This window comes from Passer domesticus, chromosome 7 (assembly GCF_036417665.1).
Source record: "Passer domesticus isolate bPasDom1 chromosome 7, bPasDom1.hap1, whole genome shotgun sequence".
NCBI classification, from domain to species: Eukaryota; Metazoa; Chordata; class Aves; order Passeriformes; family Passeridae; genus Passer; species Passer domesticus.
Window position 1 is genome coordinate 42,523,037 of NC_087480.1, and position 18,118 is coordinate 42,541,154.

General features: G+C 36.4%; 1 long non-coding RNA gene across 1 annotated transcript in view; it reads left to right on the forward strand.

The window, feature by feature from the left end:
- The window catches only part of LOC135304995 (uncharacterized), a 657,910-nt gene that overhangs the window by 150,366 nt on the left and 489,426 nt on the right, over positions 1-18,118 (forward strand). Inside the window, exons 24-27 of the long non-coding RNA XR_010366252.1 lie at positions 5,735-5,849; positions 7,778-7,843; positions 8,176-8,369; positions 15,458-15,614. This is a non-coding gene — a long non-coding RNA (uncharacterized LOC135304995). The remainder of the gene's footprint in view (positions 1-5,734; positions 5,850-7,777; positions 7,844-8,175; positions 8,370-15,457; positions 15,615-18,118) is intronic.

Genomic DNA, 18,118 nt, shown 5'->3' on the forward strand with positions numbered 1-18,118 from the left:
CAAGTGCCTTTGTAAAAGTCAGCAGATGCTCATACCAACCACACCAGTTTTTCTTGGATTTATTTTTATTTCCTTTTGTTTAAGTATTTGTCATATTGTTCAGTATGTTGTACAATTAAGATGAAAAGAGCACTGCCTCCTATTATAGTGACTAGAGAAATAATTAATTCATTTGTTTTAGTAACGTGTCTTTCCATTATTTGGATTAATTCTCTAAATAGCCTGATCTAAACCAGACAAAACAAGCTCAGCATAACTGCTGGAATAATTTCACATTATTCTCAAATTATCCATAATCTTATATTCCTGACTTCATGACTGTTGTGCACAATTACTGTTATAATTGTAAAGATAATTCTTTCATTTGAATTCAACAAAAAAATTTAAAATTTTATGATTAATCAAGACACACTGGTCAATACAACAGCTTTAAAAGCATTCTAAGCATTCAATTAGGTTGTCCAATGAGAGTTGAGTTGCACTTGGGGTTTTGGCATCGGTGCTGTGTCAATACGTGGTCAAGGCTTTCTTGTTTGAACTAACAACAGAACTGCAACAGAAATTTATTCTCCTTTAATTGGTAAGGGCATGGAGAAGGACTGGAATTATTAACTTAACATCTTAAGTAGAAGTTAACTCATCTAGAGAATCAGTTGTATTTTTCTCAGATCTTTCAGACTTGAATAGAAAAGGATTTTCTGTTACACATGGTCAGATGCCTGAAGGAACACTCATTATCTCTCAGTATTGTTATCACACATGATAGCAGGAGACAAAATCTGCTCATTATGTTTTCATCACTACAGTTTGAAAAGCATATCTCTTGTGCTTCTTTGCATAAAGCCATCAAGTATTTTAAAATGTTAATGGATCTTAATGAGGATGATTTCATATAACCTTTTTGTGGTTTCTTTGAAAATTAATTGTTGCTCTGTTCTTTAGATGACTTGGATCATTCACTTTGAGCAACCTGTAATGAGAAAACTACTACTAATACTTCTTTATTTCTTCAAACTGTTAGGAGAATGTTTTCAGGTATTGACATAAATCTGCATCTTTGCCAGATGATGAAAATTACTTTCTGCTTCCTGTTTGTCTCCCTCACTAGAGATCTTAGAATTTGAGCTTGGTAAATTTGCACATTGCTCTTTTATTCCTTTGATATTTGAAGGCTTGATCACCTTTCAGATAGAGGAGGAATAGGCAATTTCTCAGAATGTATTTCGTATTCTACCAGATTAGGCCCTGTGAATATCTGATCTTCTGTGCTTTCCCCACTTGGGCGTGATTCTAAACAAGCGTGTCCGACTCCCTGTCTGTTTGTTCTGATGCTGACATAGACTTGTGTTTTCTATCAAGTAAAATGCTATACATTGATGCTGTTATGTGTGTGAATATCAAACTCTCATCACCTGTCTCTTTGCTTGCAAAAGGTTTTCCAAGGAAAAGAGAAAAAGTGATGCAAATCATGATGAAAAAAGCTTTTGAATTTTTTTTTTTTTGATATTTTATCTCTGGAAGTGTGTCTTTGCTGTCTACTTTGGATGCACATTTTTGAGCATAAAATATCACATGAAGTGTTAACATTTGGTAGAGTCTTGTAAATTTAATTTGGTTTTCACGTGGGATGTAGAAATCAATAGAAAAATATATCAGTGTTTACCTAAAATGTTTTAACATCAAATAACAAAGGTCTATTGATATGGCAAATGCAGGACAAATTCAATAAGAAATACAAAAGGGTAACTTAGGGATTGGAAAACATTCTCATGTTGCACAATGTCGTGTTAAATCATATTTCATAATGGGAGAATAATGCAATGGTAACTGCAGATGATGTCCTGCAAGGTATGTGATTTGAGAACAAGTATTGGCAGGACTGTCTCGTCAATACTGTTTTGTCCTACTGCAATTCTGAGAAGAAAATATAAGCCAGGTTAAGATGGTTGTTATTTGGTAAAAGATCTTTTTCTGTATACAGAAAGTGATAAGTCTTATTCCATGGTCCCAACTTCGAAGTGTTTCATTTCTGGGTCTGATAGAATTGCTGTAGAAAATTAGAGATTGGCCATGTTATATTGCAACAGCTTCATTTTCTTGATGAGAGTGACTGAAATTGTTGCTTATACATATCCTAAGGATAGTTATGGAAGGTGAAGATAAGCAGCACAACAGGGGCAAGTGAGACCTTAAATCTATGACATGCTTTTTTGTTTTTTGGGGTTTTTTTCTGATTTAGTAGTAGAAAAATGCTAAAATAATTGCCAGCAATATTTATTTGATTACTTTACCAGTTTTTTCCTCTGAAAAATTTCTTTAACTTTTTCATCTCCTAGTCAGTGCTATTAATTCACTATCATATTTGAACTTTGCTAGTGCCCAAATCTTCCTTCTTCAGTCTTCAGATATTTTCTTGCAAGTATGTGTTCAGATACTTGAGCAGAGAGGGTTATGAAATCGCAATTTCTTGATGAAATTAAATTAAATTATTTTGTGGAAATGCTTGGAATTAGCATGGTCCACTTGGATCCAAGCTGGGAACAAAATTATCCGTCATTCATGACAGTCTTTTCTCTTTTTACTTTGCTGTTGTCTTTTGTTTGGTTGTACTGAACTGTGCTACTCAGAGAAAATGAGCTTCAGTGTTGAGAAGCTTTGTTTCTAACATTCAGTAGAACAGCAGCAATAATTAAAATGTCATACTATTTAATACCAATAATTTCATGTGTTCCCAGAATGGTTTAGTAACTTTAGATTTGGATTAGTTCAGCTCTTCTTGGATAAAACTCTCACAAAGATAAAATAATCCTTACTTCTTTAAGACAAAAAAAAAGTAAGCATACCTTATTCAGATGGGAACTTAGAGTGGAATTTATTTCCTCATTTAAAATTCAGGTATAACATGGTTTCTAGTATACATACTTTTAAAATGCCATGGACAATTTTTAATTGTCATGGAAGTGCACACTTTGATGTGATGCCTTTTCCAACAACAGAATCTTGCTGCTACACTGTCTGTCTGTCCTGACTATAGGGCACCTGTCTGCTTGGCTCCTGGGGGCAGAGGGCTGCAGAGATAGCTGAGATACAATATCTTGTGCTTCAGTCTTCTAAATGAGTGAGAAAAAATCTAGGCAGAGGTTAAGCATCAACTTTTAATGGGGTATGGATTGGGCTGAGAAATGTAATTGCAGCAAAAAGACAATGTATTACACAAAGTGCTAAGTAGTAAGAGGAGATGCCTATCTAAAATTTGGCTGATTTATAACAAATATCAATATTTTCTAAAACTTTAAATAGATTATTTTTCAATCTCAAACGCTCAGAAATGGAGACTGTACAACTGCCAGATCCACAGCTTGACCTGCTATTATTTCCTCAGGAGCATTTTATTTGAACACAGCATCCTTCAACCATTCAAGAGAAGACCTTGAACTCTGCTTCTACTCATAGCAGAGGTTATGCTGAGAATACTTTTGATAACACTTCTTTTCTTCTTCAGATGCTTCTAGAATATATCTGCTACCTGTTTCCTTGGAGACTGACATGCAGTCAGCACAATGGCTCTATAGCACCTGTAAATCAAACTTCAAAAGGAGACACTGTCCTTGTTAGAGGAAATGGTATGCATGGTGGGAAAGAGGAGAGCTTTCCTCTCTCCTTGTCTTCCAGAGGATAAAATGGCTGTCGTGCTGTAGGGAGATTGAGATTATGTCGGAGGGTGAAGGCTGAGAAGGCTGTGCAGCAGCCTTCAGACTGCCTGGAGTTTTTATCAAAAATAGCATTGGACTTCATTTAATTTGTAGAAAATAAGGCCTTATTTTGCAAATGGATTTGTGAATACAGTAGTTATGGAGGCAATTGTATATGTATCATTAAGAGTTTAGATGTGAAAAAGATACATTAGTAATTCTGACAGTCTTGGGCATCTTTTTAGCAAATTCTTTAATCACAGATTCTGTAATTTTCATGTATCCCTTTTATGTACCCTTCCTGCATGAAGAGATAGGGCCAGTACACTTGTGAGGACATGAGTTTGAACCTGTTTTCTCCAATTCAAACACTTTATCTTTCTCCTCTGTCCTTTGCAGTGTGGTTAAAGGATATGTTCTAATGGTTTCCTATTCCTTTCCCTTATGTCAATGTTTTAAAATGTTATTAGTTTTGGCAGTTATAAATTTGGTCAACATTTAGCTTCCCAGCTCTCACACAGAAACAAAATTAAAGGACATATTTGCTTTTAGATTAGCTACCGATTCAAAAAGGGCTGAAAATAAATAATTGGAGTCTCACCTTAGGAACAGGTGGTATGTTACAAGAGGGGAAAAAAGGTTTCCTGTTGGAACAGACACATGGGATTTCAGGTGAACCACACTTGGTCAAATACAAATGATATATATAATCCTTATTATTCCCACTTTAGAACGAGTACTGTTATTGCCAATGTCAACATCCAGATTTCCTGTGACTTCACTTTCAGTGTCAAGTTTCTACAGTAAATCCACAGCTATAAATTGCCAGCAGTAGATACAAACAATTTAACAAACATATCAAATGTCCTTCACAGTCTGAGTAAATTTTAAGAGCATGATGCTCAAATATTTGATTAGATAGTGCTGTGGGATGTTCATGTGCTGAGCCTGCTGGCTGAGATCCTTTTGACTGCTTACCCTTTGCTTTGTAAGGGAGAGGGACAGGGGAGCCCCCAAGGTGAGAGTAAATTACAGCTTTACAAGGCATTTCTAAGTGAAAATGTCGACAACTATTGTGTGATTTTGTAATCCATAACTTCCAAGTCTGCTAATAGACACATACAACAATGAGTAAAGCTACAGCTGAATGAAATTTGATCAGATGTGGTGCATAGCCATAGGGCAGTCCTAATTCTTGTGTTGTTTTCTGCAGTCTGCCATTATTCTGCAATGATGTTAGGACATGGCCATCTTTTCTTGCCTTCTCTCAGGCCTCCATCAGCCACTCCTTAAGTCTTCCAGGAGTTATACAGAATGAATCTGTTTCATCCCCTGAGAGGCTTTGTCATGTCTGCATATGATGTTGCACGTGCAGATTGAGTTAATCCTCACTTTGATTTTCCTGCCACACCCTACAGTTTTCAAAAGGCCTCACTGGGACTGAGTGCAGATATCAAGTCTTTTGTTATCAGGTCAGCTTTGCCTCAATTCTTTGGCTAGCAATGGTCTGGCTGGAGAGTTTTGGACAGTAAATCTTGCAATAGCCATGTTGCCTGTGAACTATATGGAATGAGTTGTAATTTTTAATGAACTGCTGAAGGCCATCCAAGGCTCTCTTCTATGGAGAGGACTGCACAGCCAGTCTACCCATACATACTCTACATCCCTGACTAGGTTTGGGACACCTGAGCATAGGGTCACATGGCAGATGTGTGTCTGAGTGGATGCTTGGAAAGATCCTTTAATGTCCCTTGGATGAAAGCAGCAAGGAGAAAATCTAGAACTCCAGAAACCATCAAACATGTTGGCTGCCTTCTTGCATCCCCACGATGAGGCAGTAGCAAAGGGTAGGATGTAGTTAGATGAATGGTTTCTCAGCTGATTTCAGAATGATTAATGGCAGCCATTCTTGCCTCACAAGAACAATGTACAAAGCACAGCTCAGCTCCCACTGAATCACCAAGCTGTCCCTTCTCAATTACTCTCTGGGTGTCATTCAGTCCTACATACTTATTTCCACTATAATTTTATTTTTGTCGTAGGTTGCTACAACACTCAGTGTGCGTGCACACACTGTTGCTAAGAGCTCTGCTATGTGTCACTTGCCAGTATTCTACAAGGAAGAAATTAAGGTGTTCATCATAAAATATATGTTTGGTAAGTCATTGACATAGGCTGAAAGCACAGAGCCCCAAATACAGCTTGTCTATTACAGTCAAATAAGGCATAACTGGTGGTTTGGAGAACCTGTTATGAGTGGTGCACTGATGAAATGTGAAAAGCTCTCAAGAAATTAATTATATCACTCTCTGTGCCCTGATTCTGTAGCTACATGAATCTGGACTGTTTGTGAACTGTATGCACACTTTTAGTGGTCAGAATGACAACTTCTATTTCCCTCCAAGTTTTTAAATTGTTTGGTATGAAAATAACTTGCACATTATAACACATATGAAACTCGTTAAAGAAGTTGAATTAAATGTTCAACATAAAAGGGTTTTGCCTTCCCTTCATGTACAGGCTAAACTCTCATTGATATTAATAGAACTTACACGTTTCCATGAAGAGAAAAATAGGACCACAGTTTGTAGGGCGAAAACTTGAAAGAAAATGAGATTCTTAATTATAAATAAGATTTATGTTAATAAATATTACAGATATGCCATGAAAAAAAAATCTGAAACCCACAGTTTATACTAAGTAAACAAATTATTTTAAATAAGTACTTAGATAGTAGTAGCTTGTTTCTAATTTCTTGTTTTTCATCTATTCATATATTTTGTAGTACCCACAGATCTTATCTAGATGGACTCTTTGTTATATTTAATGCTGTATAAATATGTAATGAAAAGACTTACCCAAAGATATCGAAGTATTAATTTTATTTATAGCCCAAGCCAACCCTATTGTCTACAACATTGAGTTCCTACATAAGTACAGTATTTGCTATTTGTTTCTTATAAGCTTCAGTGAAACATTAAATAAAGTAATTTGCTTGGTCTGGTTATATGAGTTAGCCACTAACATTTTTCCCTGTTTATTAATTAGTATCCTTAATGTGCCCTTGGATAATCATGTATAGAGGAAACAGCATCTGTCACTTAGCTCAAGTCAAAATTGACAGAACAAATAGAGTTATTATAATTATTAGGTAAAGAGACACTTTTGTTCTTGTAGTTTTTCAAGGCTATCCTGCCAGAAAATAGGCATTTTTTTCTCATCCAACTGAAAACTAGCTGAGTAAATCTAATTCACAACTGATTTCAACAGTAAAGAAAATTTATAGTATATTTCCTGGGATGAGGGAAAATTAAAATCTGGCGTAATCAGGAATTTCTGTAATTTGAAAAGAGTATTCTGTGATTGGAATCAAAATCTTGTGATGATGGAATATTTCTGAACAGTAAAAAAAAAAATTCAATAGGTGATGAACAAAATGACCATTTATTACTATAGTAAGGGATCCTTTTACTTTTTAATATCTTGTACAACAGCAATTGTTTAATGTTTCAGATGCAGTTCTATTGCTGCTATGGTTACTGTGTCACTTGTATGTGTGTCTATGCTGATTTGTATAATCCATGAAAGGACAGCAAACCTGGACTCATAATCTATATGGAATAATGTATCAGTTGGCCACAAAATTTACCATGATGGAAACAAATATATGATTCCAATTTGATTTTTGTATTAAAGAGTTGTGGGGTGGGTTGATTCCCTTGGCTTATTATTAATATCAAGTGTGAGGAATGCAGATCAGTGTGGATTTCTGAGTGGGGAGCTTTGACTCTCTGGATGCTCAGAGAGGCCACCAGAGTTCTTGGGGAGAGCTTGCAGGATGGGACAGGGACGGCCTGTGCTCCCCTGCCAGGTCATGTGGGACAGACCAAGAGACTGGCAGCAGCAGCAGCAAAGGGGGAGCTTTAGCACTGTTCTCTGGCAGTTATGCCCTGTTGCAAGGTTGAACTCATCTGCCTGACTGCTGGACTAGGTCCAAAGGAAGAAGAAGCCTTCACAGGCCATATGTTCTGTTTTTAAAAAATACCAGGTCAACAATTGCTAAGTTATTCCTGTTTGTATCTCAGGGACTTCTGGAGAACTTGACCTGTCTGGGTGACTCTTGCATGACTTCAGCTATCACATTTGATAAGGCAAGCAGAACCTCATAGTTACCCTTCCTACACTGCAGCCGCGTTGTGCTTTCTGTTGGAATCTGTTGGGATGCCATTTCTTTGAATCTCTTTTGTATCTCCCGTAAGTGTCTGACAAGATGGTTGTTCTAGGGTGGTGCTGGTGACACCAGCTCTTGGACCCCTCCACTTATCCTCTACATCCTTCCCTGTTTCCATTTGGTCCCTACAGCAAGAGGTTGTAAAAGTAGCAACAGAGGGAGACTTTTTAGCAATTCTGCCCTACCATGCAAGTCCTACTAAACTAGCAATATGATGCACTTTAAACTGTCTTGCTTCTTTATGTATTATAGAGCTGGGACTGAACACCAGAACAGCAAAAAGAAGACTTCTTTACATCCAGCCACCAGCTCAGTTGGTAGCAGAGATGTGTTTCACTTGATCATTGAAGCCAGCAGTGACTGAGGTCCATTTCTGAACAGCTCTGTCCTGCATAAAAACCATTTCTGTTTTTCAAAAGGTTTCAATACTAGACATGAAAAAAATGGTAAGATAGAAAAAGAAAAGAGTTCTCATTAAAAGTGTTCATAAAACTGAAGTTCTAAAGTATTTGTATTCATGTCCTCCCTGCTGCTGGCTGTTCATAAGAATGGGACAAGCTAATTTGCTCATTGTTTGCTGGGGACAGAAAGTAATGTAAGTAAAGTAGGAAGTTCCAAAGCGCATCACTGACCTACAGCCAGTTCGGAGACTTTTTGCAAATTGTTTATGCTGTTATTCCCAATGCAAATTAATTGAACTGCATAATTCTTATTGATGCTGGCATAACTAATGTGTTCCCCTCCAGGTATGTGCCTATTGGTGTTGTGAGCCTTGGCCATTACTTTCTGGATCTTATTTCTTTGAATGAGTTGCATATTTATTTGACATCCTTTTGGAATTCTTTGTCAAACTGAGGAAGTTAGGTTTAAACAGATATGTAGATGGGGAAGTGCAAGTTAAAATTACAGTTACTGACTTTTATTTTAATAAATTTGTTCTAAATACCTGGGATTTAAAATTTTCCTTTCAGTACTAGGTGGTTAATGACTCTATATAGCTGTCAGTTTTCAGTATAACTATTGAAATCAAGCTGACTTACTTTTAAAAGAGAAAATTTCAGACAATGAATCAAATTATGAACAAATAAAAAGGATTTCAAAACATTTTTCCAGGAAATGGGTTTGTGACCAGAGAGAACCAGAATAGAGAGAACTTCAATACTTTTACAAAAACCAGTAGTTAAATTATAGTTAAAAGCAAAACAATTTGAAATTAAAAATAAAAATAAATGAAAATTAAAGACAAAGGAATGGGGGGATCAGTAAAGACAAAGTATTATCTAATCCTCTTGATTTTCTAGGATAGCTGCTGGTACAGGCAAGTGTAATTTTTATCCTCTTTGGTAAGAAGCCATTGCACAGTTAATTAGTCTCCAGTGTTAGCAAGTGGGTGGCATTTACTTTTATAATAACAGGTCTGTCTCTAAAGTGGAGATAGCACAGGTCATGATTGTGTACCTTATCTTTTGAGGCAGGAACAGTAAAGACTCTGTAAATGGGTTTAAGCAGAAAGTTAACTAAGAGCATTTTGGTGTGTCCCAGGAATGTCGTTTGTTCTAATTATAGAATGGCAAATATCAAGTGGAAAGGATGCTGTGCTGGGGTGGTGTGGGTGACTCAGTGCTCACTATTCACTGCAGAGCAGGCTGTCAGAAAGTGCTACTTTTCTGACTCACTGCATCTTGTAAATGAAGAAAGAAACATGAGCTATATTCATATTATATTCATCAGTGCCTTGTTATTTAATTCCAACAGTGTTTGGAGGATTTGCTCAGCTACTGATCCCTTTGAAGTGTTAGGCCCTTGCTCAGTAGTAACAGTAGTAATGCCTAACAGAGTTACTGGCATTTTAGATATAACTGTGGGCCTAAGTGCCATGCTTAAGCAATAAAAGCAGTAATGGCAAAGACAGTGTGGTATTATAACAGAAAGGAAATCTTGGTTTTGGCTCTATTATGTAAGTTGCAAACAGACATGCACATACACAAACATTAAAACTAGTTTAATAGAGGACTTGCCATAAAAATAATTCTAATCTGATCCCCTTCTGAATGCTTGGCTAATTAAACAAAAAAGCCCCAAACTAGTCACCCAGTGAAAAAAACATTAAACCCTCTTTTTCCTGAGGAATATTTTTTTCTAAAGAAGCTTAGTTGTTATCTCATTTCCTTTTGGCATCAGAAAAAGACTTGTAATTCTGTAATGGTAATTTTCTATGTAATGTAAACTGCTAACATGTTTTTAGGCTTTATATATATATATAAATAAAAATTGTTACTATTATTTCAATGATTGCTCCTACCTAGGGGATGTTGAGCATGACAAGACTCATCACCTACATGAAGTAATGGATAATTCTGAGCTTCTTCTGAGGGGGATCTGAGCCTTTTAAAATCAACTTCCAAACTGTTCTGCTGAGTCATACCTAGAGTAACAGGGAATTTTTTCTCTGATTTTAGAAACTATGGATAATTTTACCATTAAATTGTTATAGATAATGTGTGGAATTCCATTTAACTCTGCCTTTGAAAACCAGCTAGTTATTTTACATTGGGGTTTTAAACAAAGCAGCTTTGTAAACTAATTGTATGTTATGTTGAAGAGGCAGTCAGTGGCAGAGTTATTAGTGATATATATTTCTTTAAAATTTTCCCTTGAAAAGCCCACCAACTCTTCTAAATTTTTTTCCTATACAAGGCTCTATTATTTTTGTCCAAATTTTACAGTATTGTCCACAATAGCCAATATGCTGGAAAACATCTTTGGAACAAATCTGTAAGCAATTTATTTCATTTTGAATATGGAATGTATAGAAGGAAACTGCAGAACAGATGGAAGAAGTGCTATTATAGATTTGCAAACAGTGCAATCAAAGGCATAGCTAGTTAGTGCCTGGCAAGATTTTGACTGTGTTTTTTGTCATTTGAGAGGTCTCTTGCTAAGGATGGATGAAGTGCTTTTAAAATTGAGATTAGAACCAGCATATATAATTATTTTTTTTGTTTTGTTGTTTGTCTGTTGCATCCCATTGAATTGGGTGTATTGGTTTGGTAACAGTAACATGTTTAAATACAGACAACTCTGGATGGAGCCATTCAGCAGATGCCATTATGAGGATGGAGCTCTAAGGACCTTTGGTCTTTTTTTTTTTCTTTGCTTTACTATTCCTCTGGTTGCAAACTGAGCCAAACACTATTCAGATGCTGATCTTCAGAGCCTTCATTTCTGAACTCTGGGTGGTTAGATTTAAATGTGAGTAATGCAAATGTGCATATGCACATATCCATAGCTATTTATATTTACAGTAAAGGTGGGGGAGCTGGATTTTATGCTAAGACAAGACTAGTATGCTCAAAAAAGCCTGAAAGATACTATAACTTCATCTTAAATTTGTTTTAATCTCATCAAGAATGAATACATATTTTAAAAGTTCTGTTGAACTTTCAAAACTGACTGCTCAATTCCTAGTCAATAACATTGATATACAAGACTTAGTCGACAACTGAGGCATATTTTTACTTTCTAGTTTCCAGGTTCTTTAGCGCCACTTTGGAACAATAAATTCATTTGTATTATGTTGTTTTTATTAATTAATATCTGTAATCATCATGTGCCTCTTTATCTGTGGATTACATTATCTTATGGTGCCTGTCACCTTTCATCAGTCTATTCTCCTTAGTGAAGAAACACAGATGTAATTAACAGTGACTTAGGAAAAATAATTATACAGATCACTACTGCACACACACACACACAGAAGCTAACTCCCAGCAACACTGGTTCTACAGACACAAAGGCAATAATGCATAGCAATAATCAGCAATTTCAGGCTGACTAAGCAAATATGAGAGAAAAGTTGATCCCAATTTCTATCAAATCCAAGAAAAGGTTAACAAGTATTTTGATGGGGTTGGATCAAAGCAGAGAGAAAATTCTCAAATACACGAGCAGTTAACTTCTGTGTATTTTGATTGTTGGTGATTCGGTCATGAATCATACAGTAATTTAATGTTTAGAAATAATATACTGTGTGCTATCACCTTAACAAGCATAGCATTCTGTGGTGCTGTGCAGCATTTTGTCTAAGATAAAGTTATGGTTTATTTACTAGGTATTTTGATGTTGCAATGAAGTGTGGTTAACACTGAGGTTTGAGAGTATAATAGAATAAATCGGCTTTATTTTCCTTTTTAGCAGTAATTTCAGTTCCTTTTTCTCTGCTGTGCTTATGATTATTCTTCTGAAAAGAATGAAAAAATGATGCCACCACAGTATAATGATAGACTGGGGACTACTAATATAAGGTGTCTTAACAACTGCACTGAGTTGTGGTAGCCAAACAATTTAAGAAATATGCTGCTGGCCAAGGGCATTTGTGGATGTGCAACCTGTGAGTCTGATTTGTTCCAAATTAATTGTGACTATGTGTAAGTTAAGTGAATATGTACTTGTGGATAAAAACTGTTCCTACCCAACTAGAAAAAAAAAAAGCTGAAAGTCAGTTCAGGAAATCTGATTTTTATGCACAGCTCCCAGATCATAGAGCAATGGAAATATTGCACCGATTGTGAAGTACACTTAAATATACATAAGACACAGAGTGGTGGTTTTTTCCTGACTTCTGCTCTGAACTCTTAACCGTAGTCTGTAGGTTTACTGCATAACTTGAAACCTTTTCTAATTTGGAATGGAGTTTCTTCATGTAGAAATAAAGAAGTTGTGGTAGATTGAGGAGAAATTCACATCAGGAAAGTGGTTGTTCTTTTCAGTTTGCCTTTATGGGTTATTTGTACTATGTTAAATACTGTAAATAGAAAATGGGCTCTAGTTCTAGATCTTATGCTATTGAAAAGTTTTTGTTTTGGTTGTGGCCCTGTTTCAGATGGGAACTAAAGTTGCATTGATGTGCTATTAGGTATATTTTCTGAGGAACGAATGTTGATGCTGAGCTTGGCATTCCCTGCAGTGGGTAGAGAAGGCACTTAGAGCACCAGAGAGGTCAAGGAATTCACTCACTTCCCACTTGGGAGTCTCCATGTAACTCTGCCTGCAGAGCTGTAACATGGGCACACCTCTGCCCTCCATCTTTAGTTTATCTTTCCACAAAAAAGTAGAACTATTATTATTTTACTTGAACAGGAAATGGTACTGTGGACTCAAGATTTTCTGCATTGTTCACCCTTCTTGATCTCCAGTATATGTTTGAGTTAGTTCTTCTTTCGTGTCTAGTTTATGAAAAAGCAACTCTGTGTTTGTATGCTGTTCCAAAACACCAGAAATGCAGCATTTTCTGTGGTATGTAACAAAAATGATTATTTTTAAAAATTGTAGTGCCTCAAGATGTTCCTCTTACAGATACATTCTCTTCTCATATTATGTCCAATGCCCCCATAATAAAAACATGCTAGCAAGAGCCTACTCCCTCAGAGAAGAGAAAATAGCAGCACTTCTGTGAATTTTCCTGTAGTTCTGGGGTTTGGTTGTTCTTGTCAAAATGTTAAGATGTGGTGATAACTGGATAAACCCCTAAGAGATGTTAACATTTTATCAAATTGATGTAAGAATTTTGTACAACATGTGTTTCCAACATGTCCTTCACATCAGCTTTTTTCCTTGTGCATGGCTTCCTTGTAGATGACACCTGTTCCTAGTCTCAGCTCTGCTGCTGCTTTGCAGGGAGCTGTGGCACTTCACCATGCTCACCCTGACAGTGCTGGCAGAACACGTCACTGTGCTGGTGGGTTTGGCCAAATGACCCTAAGAGAAGGGAGGTCGAGGCAAAGATGAAAAGAAATGCCACAGCAGGTCTTTACCACGAGGTGTGCATGGAAATCCCAGAGTGCCAGCCTGGCCCTGCAGCTGGCTGTAGCCCATGTCACCTCTCATGACCTTATTGCACATGAGGGCTTGGTGCCAGTTCACACCTGTTAAATTCGGCTGAAGCAGTGCCTCTAATGCCTAGGAAAACCTGCAAAACAATTTACCCAAACAATGAGAGTTGTCCCCCTTCCTCCCCCTCCCCACTTTAGTTTTTACATGGAAGAGAAACATTTAAATAATATAAGTATGCCTTTTAAAAACATTAGTAGTATAAATCACACGCATATGCTGACTGATTCTATTACCTCATTTTCAATACAAACCTCTTAAACAGAATCCCAGAGGATGCATTTCTGCTTTAATCTCTCAGTAATCAAGCAAAAATATGTATTTTAGAAGTTTTCACAGACAAATGCTTAGACTGAACTGTAATTTGCATGTTAGTACCTGAATGTGTTCTTTCTGACTTTAATTAGTTTTGTACTATTATTCTAATTGTGTTTGGAGTATTTTATCAATAATTTTCCATCAATACTTTTATCAATATTTTTATCAACATTATATTTAAATTTATGGGACCTTGCTGATATTTAGTATGTTGGCAATGGAGCCTTTCCACTTTATGGTAATAACCATTGACCTGTGAATTCCCAAGAGTCAAATAATACAGGCTTTACTAGAATTTTGGCAACAGCTCTTGTAAGGATTTTTGGGCTAGGTCATCTTTTCTGACCATTATAACTCCACTGATTTTAGCTGTGCTGCTTTGACCTGGATGGTCTGGGAATTTTTGCTATTTTTTACCTGAATAAAAGCATTGCAGTGATATCTTAAACAGGTGGGTTTTGATTACCCTTCTGGTGATGCTAACAGCCTGCAGGAGGTCGGCTGTCAGAGCAGTGGACTGCTCACTTAGAGGCAGCAGAATTCACTTCCACAGCTGTTTGCAGCTAGCAGGGAGAAAGAAATTATTTCAGCCAAAGGTAATGCGAGGCAGAAGGCTAATGGCTATCCACTCCTCACCACGAGTACTGAATGTATTACTGTGCTGATTGCTCAAAAAAAATTCCCTTGCTCAAGTAAAACAATGCAAATTTTCTGAATTAACTTCAGTAGAGTTTGGTTTATTGACCTATGGCTTTGGAAACTTTTTCTGCCTTTTCTAGCTTTTTAGAAATTCTCAAAGGAAAAGTCTATCTCTGCAGCAGATATAATATAAATTTTAAATAACTATTACAACACAATTCTCTGTAACCGCAGACATGAATTTTGATGCTAATCTCTGAATATAATGAACTTTTGTCTGTTATTTTGCTCTCAGATTGATGCTTAGTTCCAGTATCCAGTAGGGCAGAAAAATAACTTATCAGCATTCATTAGATACATGAAACTCAGTGGAATATTTCCTGTTGCCTATGAAAGTTGCTTTCTAAACTAGGAAAGGATGTATGAAAGGAGAGAAAGCAAAACAGAATTGAAATTGGATAAGAAGCCTTTCACATAGGGGCCATTAGTTATCAAAAGCTATTCTTACATGATGGCTCACTGGTATTCTAAATTTAATACCATATGTGGGTGATCTCATCATTGCTTCTTACTTGATAATTTAACATCTCTTATTTTTGCTGCTGGGACCAGGGCTTCTTAGTTGTAGCAGGTTTTTGGGGTGTCTTTGTCCAATTTTTCACCAATAAAAGAAAACATTGTTTTTCAGGACCCTTTTTTCAAATTTAGACTGCTTTTCTTCACAAATCTTATGAGAGAAGCTGGTCTGCTGAGGGAAAGCAAAGTGAACAAAGAGTCTTTCCTCTGCTCTTTGCCTCCTCGACATAAATGGCAGTGCTTTACTTCAGAGATGTTCATAATTACAGGTGAGCTGCCACCCCTCCTCTTGCTCTACAATTGAACTTTGTTATAATTTGTTTTCACATAGAGTGATTTGCTTGATCCGAGTCAGAATGTTTTGGTTTTTTTTTTTTTGTCTCAGTGGCAGGAGGTCTATGCTTTTATCCTGCATTTCCTCAAAGCAAGACCAAGACAAAATTAGTTTGAGCAATTGCAGCTATATAAAATTCAAAATTGTTTAGCATCAAGTGTAATTGAAAAACTGAAAGTCAGATGCCACAATTGTGAGACTTTTGATTTAATTTTCAGATTTTAACCCATGATTCACATCTTCTTAAACCCAAGAATTTTGTGTGTATTTCTAAGGAGTAGGATGTTTTTTTCAAAACTGCAATATCTTGCAGACATCCAGCGAGTAACATACATGTTTTCTATAATAAATGTAAAATTTTTCCTTAACAACTAAATAATAACATCCTGACCTCTAAGCACCCTAGTGTCTATCTTTGAAGAGCACAAGACTGATGGATTGAAAAAAGAAAATATGTTCTTATTTTGCATGATACTACTTCAGTAATAGTTAAATAAAATTCCCTGTATTGATCTGGACATGAAAACAAACACCAAGATGGTTTTGTTGACTTAATGTATGAATTTAGTGTGTGAATTTAATTAGCAGTCATAAACAAGCAGGGAAAGCTTAGCTCACCCTTATTTCTAGGTTATAGATGGAAGAAGCAAAAGACTTAAAAGGAATCAAATTTTTTTTCCTTCCCCTACTTAAGTGCAGGTAGAGGACTTGCAAACACGCCATGAGCTTTAGACAATTTACTGCATCTGGACTTCTGAAATAACATTTGTAAAGGATTTTAGAGTTCTAACTTTTGGAGAGACCTCTGAACTTCAGAAATTAACTATGAAAGTCTCCATGTTCCTCCTTACTGTTAAAGTTTGTTTAAATTGATAATTCCTACTTTTTGAGTGGAAAAGAAACCCCCATATCATAAACTTGATCCATCAGCTGTTAAATTGGTGTTGATTCCTCAGGTAGATTCTGTAATTTAAACCAGTTATCTTCATTAGATTTTAAGTGTCAGAAATAAATTAGAAGCTGCTTAATTTTTGTTGCTTTTCATTTGAGAAATACTGTGAAATGATAGCTATAACTTAAAAAATAACTTATTTTGACTACCTGGACTAAAACTGACATTACAGGATGTAATGTGCTCTTTCAGTCAGTTTTGGGCACCGAACTCTCTCCTCTTTATAGCTCCTTGCAAGAAAGAAGGAAGAAAACCAACCCCACAATTAGAGCTAGACCCTCAGCCAATACTAGCTGATGTTTCTCTTTCCCTTTGAGCAGGCTTACTCTATTTTGTCACAAAGATCTTTGGTTTTGTCTTATTTCCTTCTCATTGTATTGTCCAGCTTCTGATTTCTCTGAAATGCTGACTCTTTCCCACTCTTTATTAAAGTTCTGCTTAAAGAAAGGCTGCCATCACGCCGTGTTATAAAGAGGAGAGGAATCCCATACCACAGGGCAAAAGTCCAGCTGCTTTTGTTGAGCTGTAGTCTGTGTCAGTGCACACCCTGCACTCAGCAAAAGCAGTGCAGCAATGACAGCAGCCAACCATCTCTTCAGCAGCTGATGGGGTCTGTGAATGTCTGCTCTGGTCACTGGACTGAAAATGTCTCTGAGGACAATCTCTGCTCTGATCTTGTCTCTGGTTTTCTGCAGGCATTTAATCACTGTTAGCTCAGATATCCACCTGAATGTGCTGCCTGTTGTACTCCTGTGACTGAACCCCACAGTTTTCTGCAATAAATGCACAGACAAGGTGCAATCAGTAAACCCCTTCACTCCAGTTGGCTGAATTGCTGTTTGCTCTTTGCTTGATGGTTTTGGGCACAAATCTAAAGTCAGGTTGATTTCAGGGTCCAAGATGCTTTCAAGTATCCTTTCCTCCCTCATTCTCTGATGTTTTCTTGTACTTGATGTTCTTGAAACATGTATCTGGGTATTTCACACTGCTTAGGCAGTTATTCTAAAAAACTTCCATTCAATGCTTATACTTAATGATTCTTAATTTCTACCTTTAAATAATTTCCACATTGATAGTTAAAAATTCATCTAACATTAAATGTACTATTTATTACTCCAGAGGAGTATTTTCTTTGCCCAGTATGTTCAGGATCAGGTTTGAAACAGAATCACAGGGTTGGTAGCCACAATCATAAGGTTGCAATAGCCCTGAGGCCAGGCAGACAGAAGAGGAATTTTTAAACCACCTCACCAGTTTTCTTCTCAGTTTGTCTGTACCGCAGTATTTTGCAGTTGTTAATACTTTTCATTTTATCTAAGGAATTTCATTAGAGCAAATCTTTAATAATGCCTATGATGTGAATTCTAAATTTCCTCTATTTCTGATCCAATTCCTTTATCAAGTACTGTGACACTTCAAAAGGTTATTTTATCAAGTTTTTCTGTTGGTTATGTTTTCAGTCAAATAGTATAAGGAAATACTGCATA